The sequence below is a fragment of the Lagopus muta genome, chromosome 1 (assembly GCF_023343835.1).
Source record: "Lagopus muta isolate bLagMut1 chromosome 1, bLagMut1 primary, whole genome shotgun sequence".
NCBI classification, from domain to species: domain Eukaryota; kingdom Metazoa; phylum Chordata; class Aves; order Galliformes; family Phasianidae; genus Lagopus; species Lagopus muta.
The window spans coordinates 102,850,768-102,870,828 of record NC_064433.1 but is presented as its reverse complement, the minus strand read 5'-3'; the positions used below and the strand labels follow the sequence as shown (position 1 = coordinate 102,870,828).

At 38.3% G+C, this 20,061-nt stretch overlaps 1 long non-coding RNA gene across 1 annotated transcript; it reads left to right on the top strand.

Moving 5' to 3' along the window:
- The first annotated feature begins 2,466 nt into the window (after positions 1-2,466).
- Positions 2,467-19,697, top strand: LOC125701114 (uncharacterized). Its single transcript, XR_007380148.1, has 4 exons — positions 2,467-2,641; positions 14,862-15,039; positions 18,544-18,663; positions 18,856-19,697. It is a non-coding gene; the product is annotated as an uncharacterized LOC125701114 (long non-coding RNA).
- The last annotated feature ends 364 nt before the right edge of the window (positions 19,698-20,061 follow it).

The following is a 20,061-nucleotide window of genomic DNA, read 5'->3' as shown; positions in this document are numbered from 1 at the left end:
GATCGGGCAGTATTACCACTGCACTCAGACTTCTGCCAAAGCCTCTGCTTGGATGGCTCAGCTGCCTTTAAGAAGTTTGAAAAGCAAGTCCTTCCTTGGCATTTCTGAAATCCCTCCCTTTTTGAGTGAGCCTCTTGTTTCTTTTAGAAATGTACAAAAATCGGCTTTTAGATATGAAACACGAGCATGTAGGACCAGCTTTAAAAAATGATTTGCATACCTTAAATGAGGCAGAAGAGGATATAAAATCCCAAAGAGCAACATCAAAGTCGCACCACTCATTCCACCTGCCCATCTCAAACCACTTCATTAAGCTTGTGGTCCTGAATTGGACATGTGAACAAGACTGCAGATCATATGATGGGTGGGCATCTTCTGAATGCACACACTTTGCTGTAGGGTGTCATATACAAAATAGGGTGACTAATAATAGCTTTTTAAAACATAGTGTCTGAGAGAAGCAGGTGTCCATCAACTTGTGTGTGGCAACCCTGCACCCAGAGCACTGGATCTTCAGCTGGAGGGCATTCACCACCTCTCCAACCCTAAGATCACTGCTTTGATCCCTGCCCTGCCAGCCAGAGTGTGAGATGGCTCTTCCCTTCCCATGAATTTAGACAATAAAATAAGAAACGGGAGAGGATATGAGGAGGAGCTACACTGATCCCTCTGTTTCAGCACCAGTCTCACTCCCTTATTGAGACCTGAGCTGAAAGTCTCCAACTGCAGTCATTACCAGCTATCTGAAAAATTAAACCTCACAGATGATATTAAGGACAACAAAGGTGGTTAAAACCAGTACTGAAACCTCAGTGGGAGATTTAATTTGGGTAACTGCTTGGTAGCTTAGATGAATATTGTGAGATGAAACAGACTAATAATGTTAGATAAGGCCAAGGAGGAGCTGCTTAGAACAGTTCTAGTTTTCTTCTCTTTTTTTTCTGTTTTCCAAAAAGACACTAGACAAATGCACATTTTCTTAGCACACAATTTTTAGTATAACTCTATCACAGATATCACAGGAAATCCACAGATCTAAATTATCATGGCAGAAGTAGATACTTTTGATTGTTTGCTTTAAATTTCAGCTTGATGTCATCTTCTGCACAGCAACTCCCCAGTAATATGATGGTTGTCTGTATCTCTACTGCCACTCACCTCTTGTTCTGAAAGAAATTTCCACTTTCCTGTGCGTTCATCTGTGTTATTTCCTGCTGTCAGCATCTCCCTGATGTACACGTCTTGCAAGATTCTAGTTGCCCAAACGTCTCTATCTGCAGACCAAAAGTAACTTGAACTCTGCTTTTTTCAATAGTTTAAATGTTGAGAGTCCAAAATGAAAGTAAAGAAGTACTTGTGCTTACTGTTTCTGCTTCCCCACTTACTGATCACGGTCTGAGGAAAACCAGGGGTGCTTTAGCTTATGGCACTTGTCCAGGGGAAAAAAAAAAAAGTGTATTAGCTTAATCATTTTGTTAATGTTGATAGATTCCAAATTTCCAAGAGAATTGAAAATAAAGTTCAATTTCATCATGCAGAACGTTGATTGTAAACTAAATGTGTTTTTTCAGAGGTACTTGGTTCGCTTACCTAAATATAAAGAGTATTTAAAAACTGATGGATTTGTTTCAGCTGGCATTTTGTTGATAGCTCATAGATTCCAGCTTGATTATTCTGTAAAATTCTGCAGTATGCTTTCTTAGTACTGATGCGTTCTGAAAAAATAGTTTATATATCTTAAGGGATACAGATAATAAAAAAATAATAATAATTAAGCTATTACGTTATTTGATCTGTGGTCTACCATCTTAAACATCTGCTTTAGATGTTCCTGGGTTGAAATTTTCCAAGCCTGGCCACTGGATTTTGAGTTGCTCTTTTTTTTCATTTGTGATACAAAAATAAAGGAGAGAAGGTACTGAAGTGATGCAGTAAGCACACAGAACCTAACCATTGATGTTGTAACCTCTGTGCAACAGAGACATATCACCATTTGTACCTTAGTTTTCCACCAGAGAAATGAAGCTGATAGCACTTCTTTGTTTCTGGCCTTGATTTCTTAATAAAGTGTGAGTTGTTAGGGGGAGCTGCTACCTTTTTGTGCTTGTTAGTGCAGTGTGATAAAGCCCTTCTGAAACTTTTCATTCTACAGCAGTACACTGTTAATGATAAGTCAAAAGGTAAAATGATGTCAATAAATAAAGTTTGGGGTTGCTATTTAGTGGCAAAGTGTAGAATTTGTTACCCATAGTTTTCCACAAAAATATTAAAATTCCTCTCAAATTCCAGCATTTTCTCCCTTTGTGGGTATCTACTGTCCATACCACAGAGTTTGGGTTCTAATAGGACAGAAGTATTGCAGTTGACGTTCGATAATTTGCATAACTACTGGTTATTATTGCATTAGGTCTAGTGTGCACTAATAATAGATCTATGCATCTTTCACTTCTAAGAGGATCACTCTTACAGTGCTCTTAATATAACCTAACATTAGGCTTCAACTTTACTTTGAGGCTCCTGAAGAAAATGGTTTGCCTTTCAACAGTGTGAGACAGCCAGCAAACTGTCTTGTGATTTGTGGACACTTAGGATCTTTGAGGAACTGCTCATCATAAATGAGGAATTAGAAGCCTAGTTTGAGGTACTTGTATTTTTTTTTTCTTTTTTCTAAAGCACAATCCAAGCTTTTCAGCGTGGAGAGCAGATGTCCTAGAGATTACTTTTTATTAATACTTCTAAGTTATAACTAAATTTCACTGTCAGGGTACAATGAAACCTATGAGTTTCCTGTGTGAGCCGTATGTAAACTTGGCTAGTTAGGAAATATTCACACCTTCAGAGTACAGCATGTGTTGTTAAAAGATCTCTATTAAAATCTTCAGTTTATTAAACTGACAAATGGTAGGAAATATTCATACCTCAAAAGCTATGATATCATTTCATTTTAAAGTAACCCCACCAAAATCTCACATTTCTCAGTGTGAAAGTAACTAAAACTGTATATGTGTCATTGTGGGCAGCACCTCAGGTTTGGTCATCATTAACTGCAGTTCTTATGCTTAAATCAGAGCCCTCACAGCCTGCTAAAGAAAAGGAGAACCTGAAACCCTCAGTTTAAGATTGTTGGGGATTAACATTTTTTCAAATGCTGTATCCATTCATGGATTTTAGACAATGAAGAGAACACTTCTGAAAAAGGTGTTTTCCACACCTCAGTTCTCAGTTTCTAAAAGTGGTGATGCTTAACACAGTGAATGCATTTATTACTCAGATATTTAAACCTCTAATTAATTCGTATCACCAGTCAGATATCCTAGTGCTGTTTATACAGTCGTAATCTCAGTGCTTAGGTCTTCCCTCTCCTGTTTTAATTCAGTAAGAGCTCCAGTACCATCCCTGTCTGTCTGGGTTCAGGCTCCCATTCTGCAGTTGCCCTGGGCAAGATGTCCAACATCAGACACTTCACTCACTCTGTTCTCATACAGGCAGTATCAAGTGCCTCAATCACCATCATGGTCTGATGGAGAGGAGCTTGGAGGCACAGCACTGGGGCTGGAGAGGGCTTTTTGCGTATGGCAGTGTGAGATATATGGTTGAGACTTGTTTCATAGGAGCATCTTGCACAGCCTTGTGTCAGCCCCCAGGAGCCCCTGAAGTTGTCGCACACTGTGGCAGGAAAGGTAACAGTTCCTGACATGGAAGCCTCTGAGCAGGTGGGTCAGAGTCACTCTGATATGCTGTGTCTTTGGGCTCCTGTGAGAGAAGGCAAGAAATCTCAGACTTGCCGCAACGTGGCCTTTGTGCTGTGCTGCAGAACAGTTCAGGTTATTTGTACAACCCGCCTGTTGAGGAGGGCAGTGAATGTGCAGAGATTGAGCATCACATCTTAGAATAAAATTTGGAGTTGTTTGTTGGAGACTAATGTGAAAAAGAAACTTTGGAAAATGCCAAGATGAAATATTTCAGCCAAGGAAAATGATTCATTACTTTTGAAAATCTCTTCCTATGTTTTTTAGCCAAACTACGTGGACAGCATGACCCACACTTATGAAAAACCATTGTCACCCAAATCCCCCAGACTTTTTCTGTTGTTGATGTCTCTGTTGAAAAATATATTTACCCAAATCTTTCCCTGCATAGAGAAATAATCCTTCCTACAGTCCCAAAAGATCTGAGTGATGCCAAGCTGTACATATGGTGACAGGCACAGTGTAAGATTTAGATTATAATAGGTTGCTGACATGATATTTCTGAATTATGTAATTCTGGGAGTATGGAGAGATTTATCTTTATACATGTGGGACTTGCTCCAAATCCAATCTATGAAGATTTTACTCATTAACTTTCTGAGCCTAGCAGGCATATGAACATACCATCTAGGGCTACAAGATGATGAAGGGTCTGGAAGGTAAGGTGAGTGAGGAGCAGCTGAGGCCCCTCGCTGTGCTCAGCCCAGAGCAGAGGAGCTGAGGGGAGGCCTGATGACGGCTGCAGCTCCTCACAGGGAGCGGAGGGGCAGCGCTGAGCTCTGCTCTGTGTGACAGCGACAGGGCCCGAGGGAACGGCATGGAGCTGCGTCAGGGGAGGGCAGCTGGGGGTCAGGGAAAGGGGCTGCAGCACATGGCTGTGGGCGGGGAACGGGATGCACGGGGCTGTGGGCACGGCCACCAGTGATGGAGCTCGAGGAGCGTTTGGACAGTGCTCTCAGTCATAGGGTTTGAATTTTGGGTGGTCCCGTGTGGAGCCCAGAGTCGGACATGATGATCCTTATATGACCTTTCCAACTTGGAATATTCTATAATTCTGTGTGAAATGTGGGGTCAGTATTGCCCGACCAACTTACTAAAGAGCTAGATGGTGCCACATGGAAAATATCTCCCATTGCTTAGCTCTATTTTTTTTTTTTTTTTCAATTTTTATTTTCTAGAAAGGACACAAGGGTGCAATAAAAACTTATATTCATTACATATTTAAATACTTCTATATTACATACTTATGTGTTTTGTTTGATTGTTTGTTTGCTTCCGCAGTTGGTTTTTAAAGCCAGGAAAAATGGCTGTGTTTTGTGAAAATAATACACTTCAAGCCCTTTCATAAGTGAACAAGTACTTCATTCCAATGTTAAGCATTAAAGAAACAGAGTACAAAAGTAGATATTAAACAAAGGAAAGATATTTGTTTAGTGCTGTAAACGTCTTTGGCAGGATTTGTTAGCTCTGGATTTCAGAAAGGAGCTTGCAACTTATTCCGATTTGTTTGTTGAGATGCCTGGGTTTTCTCATAAATATGTACATCTTTTGTAAATATTCACAGACAGAGGTAACCACAGCCAGTCTTTGAAATTGTCTTATTCCTTGTAACTATTTGATCCTGTAATTGTCTATAAAAGCTTGGATGCAGTGCTGATGCTGGGAATATTTTATTGCTCACCAAGGAGCACTTGTGGCTATGTTCTGATAGCCAGGTTTGTGGTTCTGGAAAAGTTCAGGGATTCCAGGAGGCCATCAGTGCAATAATATTATTGTGTCTTCACAGTGAAAAGAGGAAAACATGAGAGGCTAGTGAAACAAGTGAAATATCCATAGGTAATATTATAATAATAAAAGAACATATCTGGCATAAAATTTATAGTGTAAAACAGTGTCTCATCTTTACTGATTCCATTAGCCAAGGTAACAACTGTAAGCACAGAGTTCATATGATGAAATAATCTATAAAGATCACACTTTTTAATTCTAGACCACCCACCAGTTTATATTATCAGTGTCATATATTTTACTCTGCATGTAATCCACCTATCCAGGATAAGAAACAGAATTGAAGGCAGTCTTTAATGAGAACCAGATATTTGAAAAATATTCTGTTCATTTTGTTACTATAGATTTCAAGATGAAGTCTCAGCTCAGGACACTTGGAAAAAATTGAGTCACATTTTCACTTCATTTGACAAATGAACATGTTTTAAAAAGTCTGGTTTATTTATCATTCAAATATCTTACATACCAGAATAACTGTTTTTTTTTCCTCCATATTCTTAAGTTATTTGTGAACATCCTCATGAAATTATTTATTTGTCTGGAATACCAGAGCTTTAATGATTACTATAATTTGTTGTAGAATAAAATGCTGATGAAAATACATGAAAGAATTTTTGGGGAAAGGAAAGGAACTCTGATCCACCAACTTTTTTCCTTAGATATGTTCAAATAGTCACAGAGTCCCAGCTTTAGTTTCATATTGCTTTGCTGTGTGTTCTCTAATTGGAGGCAGCAAAAGCCTTACACATCTCTTATTATTCTTTTCTATTTAATGTTCTTTGAATAGCCAAAGACCACAACTACAAATTCTTCATTCACACTCCAGATTATGCATCTTGTGTTTCATCTTGATTTGTACAGGGCTCTCATCACCAGTGTCTGAGTGACTTCCAAATGATGTATTTAGTGGCCATCACATTAGTTGTTGTAAGGTCACTGTAGTAGTATTCCTTGTGACATTCAGGCTGTGAGTGTCAGACTGGTGATCATACAAAGGGAGACAAAATTTTCAGTGAACGCATACATCTGCCAAAAATCATTTGTTTTTGCTCCATACCTATTTGCAAATTCACACTCAGTTTCTTCAAGTGCTATGAGGCCTGAACACTCTGTGCAATAAGAATTGAGATCTGTATGTACATTGCATGGACAAATGTCCATTTTCTTGCTAAAGGGAACTAAATTAAAATCCTGTAATATTTGTTCTTTGTGCTTGAGCCAGGCTTCTGGTTTTGTTACTGTTTGCTCCTAATCCCTTTTTAAACACTAAAATATTTTGGAAAAGCAATCTATTTTTAAAGTAAGTTACTGTAAAATATGGCTTTTTTTTAATTTTTATTTATTTATTTATTTTTAAGTGCCTAACGTATACCACTGATTATTAAAACATTTAATTGCCCACCTTTCTTAATGGGACAGTATATTATTGCCATTCCTCAAGGAAATATGAACATATGTCTCTTCATAAGTTATTAAGGCAGCTACAAAATTATTTTCTTGCTTATAATTTCCTGCTTCAACTGGATTTTTTTTTATATTTTCCTGAACATGTGTTTATTTTCGAATTTCTGTATGTGTGTGTCATTTGTTATACTACAGAGTTACAGAATGAAAATATTATCTTACAAATAAAGTGATTGATAACTTCCTTAGTGTAGAACTACCATACCCAGTTTAGGAGGAGACTACCCTGAGCCAGATCCCAATTTTTCCACTGTCTCTACCTTGATCTCTGCAGTGGCAGCTCTTCCAGTCCTCTCTGCCTTCTCTTCATGAGGAGTGTTTCTGTAGATCTTCCTCCTTATTTCATGTGGCGGCAGTGAAATCTGGAGTAATTCCCAGTTGCTCTGTGCTAGGCAAGATATTTGCAAACGCAGGAGAAGTCTGACATGTCAAGGTCTCCTGGTGATATGCAGAGAGAACATGAACAGGTCTCATGGACCAGACCCACCAGGGAGAGGGGGTTTGGATCACATATTCACATGTGTGTAAAAGCTTTAGAGGTGAGAGGTGATAATTTAATTCTAGAGCAGCTCTCTCTAGAAAAGTTCAACGTTCTATATTAATATAATTCTGCACGTAGTGCTGTAGAGATCACAGAGGATCTCCCTTGGCTGGGAGCTAGCTGCTGAACAGTATAATGGCATCAACCTAGGACAGTAACTTAACATCATGCTGCATGATTTGATAAGCCTGCTCGCAGCCTGATCAGACATCTGTAGTGGTGACTCTGTAGGTGAAGCTGAGTCTGAAGATGGAAATTCCAACAATAGTGAAATTTCAGTACTTTTTTTGTAGCATCCTGACAAACGTATCATGCTCACTTTGGTTACAAAAACTGAAAGGAATGTGTCTCCTTCCACAGCAGACTCAAAACCTTCTATATAACATCTCTGCTCCTCTCTTTGAAGGTATATATACTCTATTATGCAAAGACACTGTGTCTCATGCTTTGTCCTGGTTCTTCTCATGCAGTTCCATGAATCAAAAGCACAAGCTAGTTGAACTTTAGGAAAAACAGAGGGAAAAAGGTGCTTTCACCTTTTTAAAATTAATAAATAAATCAATCGTAGTTTATGCAGAGATCCCTGTTAGCAGTTTCCATCCTCCTAATTATATTCATACTTCTTATAACTGGAGCAGCAGCTACAAAAAGATCTTTGTCTCCCCTGTCATTATGTCTGACAGAACATGGGAGAGGTATCACGTAATCACTGGAACTCAAGAAAGGAGCAGCTTAAGCAGGACTTGTAAAAAAATGTCAAAGCCCTCATGTCCATAGCTCCTTGTCTCTCTGCCCCACACCCCCAACTTTGTATTTCCCCACTGATTGGTTCCCAACTACATTTTAAAGGAGAATACTGCTCAATGACAACAGTGGCAAATAGAAATCTTTCAAAATTACCAGTGAAGACATACACCCTTATGGGATGAACAGGTAATTGAAAGGAAACAGAGAGAACAAATGTGGGTGTTTTTGAAGTTTGAAGCCTGTGGGAGGACAGTAGAAGTACTGAAGGATTTGTGATGAAGGAATATTATGTGTACTGTGGATTCCTGAGCCTGGAGAAAAAGTAAATTACCAAGGAGTTGTCACATTCGTTGCCAAGGTGCTTCTGATTTGGTAACAATTTCCACTGTCTGCTTGCACAGATGAAAGTGATGGCAGCTGAGCAGGCACTCCAAGCCCCAGCTGTAGATCATACAGCAAGGACTGATACACTTGTTTTCACTGAATCCAGTATTGCTGCTTACTTTTCAACACATGCATGTTGTGATCTTGAGTTTAATACATATTTCTTAATCTAGTATGCATCCAGTGGTCTTTAAGAAAATTTTAAAACATACCTTTCATATATACAGAACCTGCTTCCTTTCACCAGACGGTTCCTAATGTGTTGCATTACACTACACTTAGCTATTCAGTAAGGTATTTTGGCATCACCACTGCTGGTTCCTGTTTAAAGTAAAACACATCATAGGAGTTGGATTGTAGATTTTAATAAATCATCAGTTTGTTACTTACAGAAAGTTTAATAGAATAATATAGACCTTTATTTTCCTGATATGTCTTCCCGTTTTCTTCTTTCTGTCCCTTATACTTAATGCTATCCAGTAAGTGTTGATCTAAGACAGAATTCACTTCTCCAGGACTTGCGTGATCTACCTTAACAGTTCAAATACCAAAGTCAATAAATTTTTACTTTTGTAAGCAATATTTTATAAGCAAATGTATAAAAATACCTACTGAGATTATAAAAGCCACTTTTTTTTAATGATGCAATGTGGTCCTTTTATTAGAAGAGAGTTATTGTAGAGCATAAACTAGCACACATGCTATTAATTAGAAAATATTTTTAGAGCCTCTTTCCACGTACTGCTGATAAGTAACTTTCCATAACATCCCAACCAACTTTCAGCCTCTCAGTCTGTTGCCCACCAGGATCCACAGGTACTTTTTCACAGAGCTCCTCTCTAGCGAGTCAGCACCTTATGTGTACTGATGCATGTGGCTATTTCTCCCCAGGTGTAGGACCCTACACTTGCTTTTATTGAACCTTAGCAGCCTCCTCTCCATCCAACTCCCCAGTCTGTCCAGGAGGCTAAAGCGCTCACTGGAGAGCTGTGGGCAGTGAAGGGGGGAACTCTGTATGTGCGTTTGCGTGCATGTGTATGTGAACACAGACCTGAGGGGCTGCAGGGAGAGAGGAGCTAGCTGGAATGTAAAGAGCTTCTTCCTACAGACTGTGTAGTACTGATGCAGAGAGCCACGCCAAGCTTCTCATCTGACAGCAGGGCCACCTGGATGTACAGGCAGAAAGGTTTTTGTGCCTTCAAAGGTGCATAGTGAGAAGATGGGGGAGAGGATTATTCATTTACAGACCTTTTTGATTTTACTCTGAACTTCTTTAAATGCAAAAGAAAATAAAGCTGACAGAAACAAACAAACAAACAAAAAACCCCACAACAAGCCATATCACATCATTCTAGTTTATGTACCAACAGATCCAGTTATTCTGTCTCATACTATTTTTTTTTATTTAACATCTTTCCCTTTAAGGACAAATCCTATGTCCTTCTCAAAGCTGCAATTTAACTGAAGGCTCATTTCAGTGATCAACACCTTACCCAAAAGCACAGGCCTCTCTCTCCCCAATGGCTGTTTTCATCATGAAAATTTGACTCATTTTAGCCATTACTTGGCATTTTGATATTGCACATGTCTGACCAGAGCACAGCAGGTAAAATCCCACTCCTGTCTCCCAGCTCATCTGATTGTAATGTTCTTTTCCTGTGGCACTGAGCAATGCTGGAAGGCCTTCAGGTAATTTACTGCATTCTGGCTCTGGTCACAGTAGGCTGACAGCTAGTCTAGGTTTGTTTTTATGTCTACAACCTTTGCTATGGTTTGAACAATTTGATTTCCTTTCATTGTATGCTGTCAAGAAAGCTATTTCTGAATGATGCCTGCTTAGGAAAAGGCAAGGGAAAGAGGACAATAATGAGGAATGTCAGGACAAGCACCTCATAAAAAAGGAGAAGGGAGAACTTGCTCCTCAGTGTCTCCCCACCTACTCTGCACCACACCTCCCACCGATGCTGGGTGGGGGAATATCCTCTACTCCTTTTCTTGCTGCTTCTGTCACTCACTCTCTCCTCACCCCACCTCCAGTAGCCTCTTGTGGTGGGTGCAGCTGGAGCTGTCTCACACTTGGGTGCTGGGATGAGGCTGGGCACAAGAAGCACAGGGCAGCACAGGCAGCACATGGCAGAGCTGCAGAATTCTCTCTTTAGCTGCTGAGCATGTCCTTACATCTCGCCCTTCTCTCTTTTCATTTCTGTTATATATTGCCACACTGTTTTGGCCCTTCTGTTTTGTCCATCTATCTTCTTGATTTTGCAGTGCTGGTGAAGCACAGAGTTTCTGTGTACTGCTTGATTGATTCCTCTCACATTCCTCTCCTCTCCCTACACACTCCCATGTTTTGAATCAGCTACACTGGTGAAAATCTGGAGTAAGTCTGTTACACTATATGATCAATGGTAATTTATAACAGAATCTGATCTCTTCCTTCATTGTGGTTCCTGGCTAGTACCATAATAATATCTTATTAAATGCTTTGAGTTGAGCAATCTGTTTGGCTATCTTTTATTCATCTTTCACTGCTCTAAGCTCATATGCTTTTGTTTTATCCCATGCTACTTGTACGTCTATTTGTTTGTCCAACTATGCTTCTTGAAGTCTGCCATGCTTACTCTTTCCCCAACACTGACAGCCTTTCAGTGTCCTGTGTCTCTTTATTTATCTATGCAAACTCTTCACGGGACACAGAAGAGCTCAATCCAACCATGAGGGTCAATGAGTTTGTAAACCTGATGCTCTCCTGTTCTCCAGTGAACAGAAAGATTCATTGTCAGTTTCAGTAGTTAGTCTCTCTGTGATGCCATGATCATCCATGGGTCCATGGGTCTGGAAGCATAGCTGGCCATTAGCTTCAGCACAGGCTGACAGCTGATCTGAAATGTTCACTCTGTAATCTGTATGCCTCTCTTTCTCAGCTGTGAATCTAATGGAAGTTCTTCCCTGAAATACAGTCTGAAACTGGTGTCTACATTGGAGAACAATAGTAAAATATTGTTGGGTTGTGATTATATTTCATTGCATTTATTTATTTATTTTTCCTGGGGAACTACTCTGTCTTGGAGGAAGTTCCATTTGGAATCATTAAGAAGCAGAGAACTGATAATTAAAAGCCTGAGGGCTGTTTGGTGTAGAGATGAGATGCTAGAAGTGGAAGCTGATGTTTATATACATAAAATAATGAGATGTGTTCCCTAGTTGCTGTCAGATAATTTGATTCCTAGCTAGGAGGTGATCCTACATACTCACCATGGAGGTTTATCCTTAATAAGGTAACTGTAACTTTGCATGGCATGTTCTATATTTGAGATATATTTACTGGATATAAGGATTTATTTTATGTAGGAATGCAATTTTAAAAACAATTCTCTTAACTTAAATATTTGGACCAGTAGACAGGATATGGTAGGAGGAATCATACCACTAAAATGTGCTTACATTGGGCATTATGCTCTCTCCTATAAAAAATGAAGTATGTACTGGCTAAGACTTCCAATGCTTAATCCTCCTCTATTGAATGATACTGTTATTGGTCTCAAAGACTATGTCCTGCATCCTGCTGGGAAATGCCCAGGTCCGGGCACAGATGGAAGACTTAGGTTTTCTACATTTCATCCTGTAAGCTTTCTTGTTGAAATATTATCAGGTTTGGGCTTATATATGAACCCCCTAGAATGAACACTGTAATGCCCTTACTGTTCACACTTTCCTTTATCCTCCCATTCATCAGAGAATCATCATTCTCTGATGATTTTGCATATCTCAGAGCATAGCAAGTTTCAGTAGTAGCTAGGCACACAGAAGCCTTTTGCTTCCACAGTGTCCTGTTTCTCCTTTCTTGTCTATTGACACACCTATAAGAAAAGGTCACATGGTAGCAGGACCAGCTTTATTGGTGAAGGACTCCATATGGGCTATTACCTGGCAATTCTGAGTGATATTAAGTACAACAGAATGGTTTTTATGTTGCCCAACCTACTTGTTCCTTGCTGCTCTCTTATGTACTGGGCCTGCAAAATGATCACAGTGGAAGATGATCATCATTGGGATGCTCTTCTGTGTTGTCATCATAGAGGGTATGGAGGATCATTGTGAGACTTATGGGTCTAGTATGGTCACTTCTGTCCTGAAGATCGTGCAATACCATCCAACGCAGTACCATTGTACCTCTCTGTGGCTGTATACTTTGAAAAGCAGTGTTTCCAGTTCAGGTTAGGCCTGTGAAAATAAATGTGGGTTCTCATACTGTTGAACATCACAAACAGATGAGGCCTTCAAAATTATACTTGCAGAACAAGAGGGGTGCTGCTGGACTGTGTGACCTTAAGAGTAAAATCACAAGTTGCTTATGTCATTTTGCTGATGTAAAGATAGGCAAAGTCTACTTCAAGTGGTACATGAAAGTTTCAGCTGTGCTTCCAGATCATACCTGAATTGGTAGGATTGACAACTGTAAAAAAACTGTAAAAAAAATTTCTAGTAGAGAAATGAATATATTCTCCAAGTCTGTGTAAAAGTAACACTTAGGGCCTTGCAATGCCATATTTATTGATCTTTTCTCAGAGGAGGACTTAATTGAATAACTTGGTGCTTTCAGCCATCCTCTGGCTTAAGAAATTGTTTTTGAAATTAGATGAAATTACGAATGGCTTTCTGCTGTTGTTATTGCTTATTTAAGGTAAGCCATCATCTCCAAGACTTGAACTTGTAAAATGTAACAATGTTTCAAATTCGACTGTTTGCAGACAGGCTGCAAACTCCTCTCTTAGGTTAACAGAATATTGCAGAGAGAGCATAGGCCAGATAAGATACTCCAGCTTCTCAAATAAGGGGAGAATGCTTGATGGCAAAAGTGATTACGCAAGGAATGCAGTGACACATCAGTGTACTTCTTCCAGGGTAGCACTGGACATTTCACAGGACCATAAAAGTCTTGGCTTCCATTCATCAAAGGCCTTTAAGCAGCTGGGCAGTCCAACTGCTTTCAAGTGTTTAGCAGAACAAGTGCTTTCTTAGTGTTACATTAAGCTTTGTAAATCTGGCATGTATAACCACATGACATTCATTCAAAAATAACAATAAAAAAGTAATGCATTGTATTTCTTTTTATTTAGGTAGAGAACTGTATTCCTCTGTTACTGATAGAATGAACTGTGCAGAAACTGTTTGGCTTCAGAGTAACTAACTGTTTGAATGCATAACTTTCACATGTACGCTTCTCAGGAAAGATCTGAAGATTTTGCTGGATTATAAAAATGAGCTTTTAATGATTTTTTTTTTTTTTTTTTTTTTTTAACTTGAGTGGAAAATAATTCTGCTTTTCAGTCAAAGTGAAAAACATTCATATTTGCTCCAATTACAATGTTTTCCTTCATTTAAAAGATGAGATTGTTTATTCATGGTGCTCACATCAAAGCTCCGTACAGAAGTAAAATGTTTAAGAATCACCTAGAATTTAAATGCCCCTTCACCTAATGTATCATTGGGCCCTGAAAACACTTGAGTTACAGCATATTTTTTTGGTCAGTTACTTTGGATTTGGAAGGTAGGACTTGATAACAGCTTAGTTAGATCACTTTACTAATCAGTTATGACAATGACATCTTCATTTAACAAGACGTCTTGAGAAATGAATGCATCAGGGTTTTTTGGGGATTGTTTTTTATACTTTTTTATTTATTTATAATAATTATTTTTGTATTTGGGATATTAGAAGAACACGGTGGATTTCTTGATAGGAAACAAGACAAGACATGTATGCCTGAACATTTCATGTTTCTTCCCCACGCAACCTTTACAAATTTGCTTCAAAAATCTTAGGTTTGAAGTTCTGTCATAGTTTCTGCAAAAAGGGGTAAGGGTAAACAAGGTATGAACTTAACAGTATTTACATTCAAACACTAAGCAATTTCTGAAGAGTGTGGTAGGAACCAGTTATTGCAAGAACTATTATTTAGTTTAATTGATCCCAGCTGGGCTTGGAAGAGGTTCTTGCCAAAAGCATACAAGTGCTTGCCAAGAGCCTGTCATATTTGATAGCTCACACTGTTATGAACTTGGCTAAGAGAGGTCAGTCACATAGCAAAATCTAAGCTCTCCTCTGCTGTATCCAGGCTAGCTTAAAAATGCAGACATGTTGCCAGCTGACTAGTAAGACGTTCTTCTTTCAACCTTGTTTTAAGAGGCCCCTGGTTTCTTGGAAGTGGGGGAGTGCAGCACTGAGGAGCAACGGGAAGATGTTCTACACATGGAGCATGGGCAGATGCAGCTGCTCTAGGATCCTCTGGGCATCTGTTTTCATTAAAACTTCACTTGTGCATTTGACCTATCAGCTGGATTCAGCATATGTCACTGGTAAAGGTACACACTGTATGTAACATCACTACTTAATCAGCCTTCCTTTTCCCTTGTGAGAAATGTCTTTTTTTTTATTATTATTATTATTTTTTTTTTTTTCAGTGTACCTCCATCTCAAGCTTTTCTGACTTTGCTGGATTAGAAAAGTTTGTGTAACAACTTAAAACAAATAATCACAACAAATCACGCCATGTTTATTACAAGTGCGTTAAAGCTGATGAATTCCCCCAGTGGCTACTTCACTAATTTAAGAATACAAAACAAAATGCGAATCAGTGTGAAATATCTGATTAAGGATAATTAATTTTCTAATAAACTCTACTTTTCCTTCTCAGTTCACTTAGTAGGGATAACTTTATGTTACTTTCAGGCACTTTTTCCTGTATTAAGATTTATACTCCAGGTTTCCTTTGTCAGTTCTTTTCTATCAGACTATCACCATGGAACTCTCTGGGACTCTCCAGTGAAGCAGTTCTATTTCGTCTAAATAATTAAATATTCCTTGGACCAGAGGACTGGAACATCTACAAAGGGCTTATTTTTTTCCTTCTTCTTTATTCTTTGTTTCCCTCTTACCCAGTGAATGTTTCATTACAGAGTGGAAAAGTCCAACAGGAGAAATTAAATCAGGGAAGATCCCCCAGGTCAGGGGAATTGGCTTTTGAACAACTTTCTCCCACTGGAGTGAAACAAAGTTATCCTCATGTAGCTGGAGATCTGGCTCATTTAGTCAAAAGCACTGTCTTTCTGTTTTTCCATATAAAGACAAGAGCAATGTTGACAGTAGAATCAATATGAGCCAACAGCATGCCCTGCCAGCTAGGAGGGCAAACTGTATTTTGGGGTGTCTTAAGTACAGCACAGACAGCTGGTCAAAGAGGTGATTCTCCCCCTATACATAGCAGTGATCAAGCTTCACCTTAAATACTGTATGTAGTTCTGAACTCCACAATAAGGAAAAGAAATTAAGATGCTTGACTGCATCCAGGCGAGGTCAACAGAACTGGTAACAGGGTTGTGAGGAGAGGCTGAGGACATTTGGGTTGTCTGGTCTGCAGGAGGCTGAGAGGCAACCTCATTTTTCCCTGCAATGCTCTGAGGAGGGGAAACACAGGAGGAGATGCTGGGCTCTTTTACCTGGCAACCAATGGCAAGACAGTTGGGAATGGCACAAAGCTGTATTTGGAGAGGTTCAGGCCGACACTGGGAAAAATTTCTTTACCATGAGGTTGATCACGCACTGAAACAGGCTTCCTAGAGAGGTGACTGGTGCTCACAGGTCATCTGAGCTCAAGAGGCATTTGGATAATGCACTTGATAATGTGCTTTATCTTTTGTTTAGTACTTATTGGTCCGGCAGTTGGACATCATGATCTTTTCAATTCAATTATTGTATTGTATGTTACTGTATTGTACTGTTCTGCATCATACCACATTCTACTATACCATATTGCATTCTGTTCTATTCTATACAGTCCAATAGGGAAAACAAAGCCATGATCATAATTAAAAAACAAACAAACAAACAAAAAGAAAAACATATTGCACAGGTTCATTATTATTACATGCAGAAATTAAGATACAGATCTGCAGGAAAGTAAAGAGTCGTAAAACTTCTAGGACACTGGTTGCAATAAAAACTGTTTAATACTGCTGAATTAAAATGAGTGATAAATATATGTTTAGTTCTTTAGAATTATATATACATATATATGGCATCTTTTTTAAAACTTTTTTTTTTTTTTTCAATTGTTTTCTCACCAGAGAGGCGGTCTAAACAGCTTCAAGAAATGCATTCACTTCTCCCAGTTGAGTTTTAGGATCCACTGAGGACTCACTGTGACACTGTTGCTGCTGCTATTAATAATGTATTAAAAATATTAACAAAAGTTACTAATGTTGTCAGCACTTTTGTGTAAGCAGAGACAAACACTGCAAGGGAAACACTGTTAGAAAAGCATTCAAAACTGGGTCAATAGAATGTCAAATTGAATGATTTTAGCAATTATGTACTAGAAATGGATATTTAGGTACCAGATTATAGATGTTTATATTTTAATTAAATTCCACCCATAAGGAGCACTCAATACAAATCTGTTAAGTTGGCCAAGCGTAAAAAGGTGAAGATGACCCATCATATGAAGCAAAGCAAGGGCTGATCTAGATCTCGGACAGAAATGGTACAATGGGAGTGGTTGGGCAGAATCACATAGAGATACATCATTATCATTACATATTCTTTCGTACATTGCCTGGCTTATAATGCTGCCTACTTTAGTCTAGTGGGAGTTTTTATTAGCATTTGTCCATTTTTAAGTTTCCTGGACTGAGCTAGAGCATGAAAAGTGAAGCAGTCTGATTCTGGGACTTGAGTTGAAGCCTGTGATGTTGTGGGACGTTCTTGCATGGTGTTAATGGTAGGAAATCAGCAGGCTAGTACTCTGCTGACATTAGCAGGGTTTTAGGCTTTTGGCCACACCTGTAGCTTGTACCACCTTCTCTCAGACACCAAGTAAAACAGTAACCACAGTGTAGGTACTTGTCACCACATCCTGTTTAACTTGGGCAGTGCTCTTTTGGCATTTCTGTCTTGGCTTGTATTCTTGGTTGCAGGCAGAATGATTGCAACTGTTTTAGACGATGAAGGATTTCTCATGCATGGTTCTCATTTCATGACTAATAGTGTGTAGCATTAAAGAAGCTGAAGTTTGTAATATCATTTTTGGACAAAAAATAAATACATTTTTTTTAAACAAAATTTAACACTTTTAGAGACTCTGATTGACTAAAACTTGGTGTAGCTTTCCAGTGAAAATACAGAGACTATAATGCTTCCACATTTTCCTTTGGTTCTGGTTCTGAATCTGCCCAAAAAAATCATCCTTTGAAAACTTAATCTTTTTACAAACAACAAATAGCCATTTTACCAGAATTAGCTTTCAAAACTATTTTAGGAATCAATTAGAAATATATATGTTTTTTTTTCTTGTTTTATAAAATAGACATTAAAACAATTTTTATATGGAACAGAGTAGTGTAAATAACTCTATAGAATGAAATGCATAGAAAACATACATGATCTTTGTAACACTGATTAAAGCGTGGCAAATAACAGAAAAAGAATATCATGTTGTCTCTGGTGCTTTGTGTGTTACAGAATTTTTGTCTATTACTCAGTGCTTAGAATAGTAAAATGTTACAACTATTGACACGATGTGGTAGAAGTAGAAATACAGCTTGTTGATTTCAACTGTGGAAAAAGACTCAAGAAAAAACTGAGTCTGCACCAGACCCCAACTCGTATCAAGGATAATGCCTTCCTACTTTAGTGACATCAGAACTGTGCTCAGAGTAACGACTGTGATACCTTACACATATGGTTATTTAGAAAAAGATTTTTTATTGTATTTCCGAACCAGCTCGGTACAAAAACAAAGTCAAATTTTGATTAATTGCGATTAATTAATTAATAACTTCAGGGATCTTACATATAACTTTTGTCTTCAGGGCCATGCCATCCCAATGAAGTGCAAGTGGAGAGAGAGAAGTGAGCTGTAGAAGAGACAAGAGCCTCATGATCTGCACTTGTCTGATGCAGGAACAAGTACAGAGGATGGATAGAGTCAGGTCTGTAAGCACATACAGTGTGCCTGCCTTCTATTTTCATTGTCTCATTTATTGTTTTGTTTTGTTTTGCTTTATCCTGTCATTGATAATTTTTTCCTTTTCCAATGACACCTGAAAAATTAATGATTTCAATAATGTAATAATTTTAACTTATCAAATTTTAATATGTTCTTCCTTTTAATTTCATTTCAGAGCTTGAACACTGAAAATAACGAACAACATTTACATGAAACACTAGCTGCCACTAGCTTCACATTCATCTATCAGGTGACCAAAATCTCAATCTGAATGTTTAGTCTGAGCTGTTATCTTTCTGTGGTCTCTTTACAGCAATTGCATCCTCTTCCTTTCTGTGGCCTTCAGATCAGTCTTTGCAACTTCTAAGTGGCAGATGAAGGAAATCCCTATTGCTTGAAACAGCTCTACCTGTCTGTATGAACTTGCCACATGGTTTCCTAAAATACAAACTGACAAGGCCATTTGTCTATGAACTGCTGCTGAAGTTGGTTTCAGAACTGGAGTGATGAAGCCTGGTCCTAATAGCTGTTTTCTCTTCCTTGTTGCCTTGTGTGTCAAGGAGTGTTAGCAGAGCCCTTCCCCAAAGCACAGCTATGAAATGAAGTACAATGGAATATTCCTTGAGAATTCTACTCAGATGTGAAAAGAATAAGAGTATTTTTAAAAACAGATTTTAAGTTAAGCTGTTTGGCCTGAAAAGGTCAAATATGAAGAAGTGATACTTTTGCTTTATGTAAAAACTCAATCACTTCTTTAATACATACAGCATCAAAGTGGTTTAGTTAAGCTATGTTAAATTACAATTCTGTTCTTCTTTTCTTAATTATATTCAGAGTTACAAACTTGAGATCTATTGTTAAATAGGGATATTTTTCACTGTTCAGGTATGAATATTTGAACAGTGCTAAATTTCTGAGTATACAGATAAGCTAATTTGAAATTTTAAATGAATTAAATGTTCAATTTCTGAAATGATTTGTGAAGTCTTGCTTGATTCTTGAGTGCTTCCAGGTGCTTCAATAAAACATGGTACCAAAAAATCCAGTATTCTGTTTCTGCAATTCACTATTTAACCTCATTCTCACTAATCTAGTATGAACTTCAAATTCATTTGACAGTACAGTTTTCAACTTTATAGATGAACCAGACATTAAAATTCACACAGCTTATAATTTACATGGAAAATGGCAGAAAAATAAGAGATCATTAGGGCTTGCATTGCTAAAATCAGAGCCATCTGACCTCCTTTAACAATTACTGCATTTGATACTCTATAACTTTCATGGACTAATATTGCTGACAAATGGCCTGGTTTTGCAGAGGGTAGTTTAGCTCACTGGATCCAAAGGCAAATAAAAGAAAAGCCAATAAGCTCGTGGC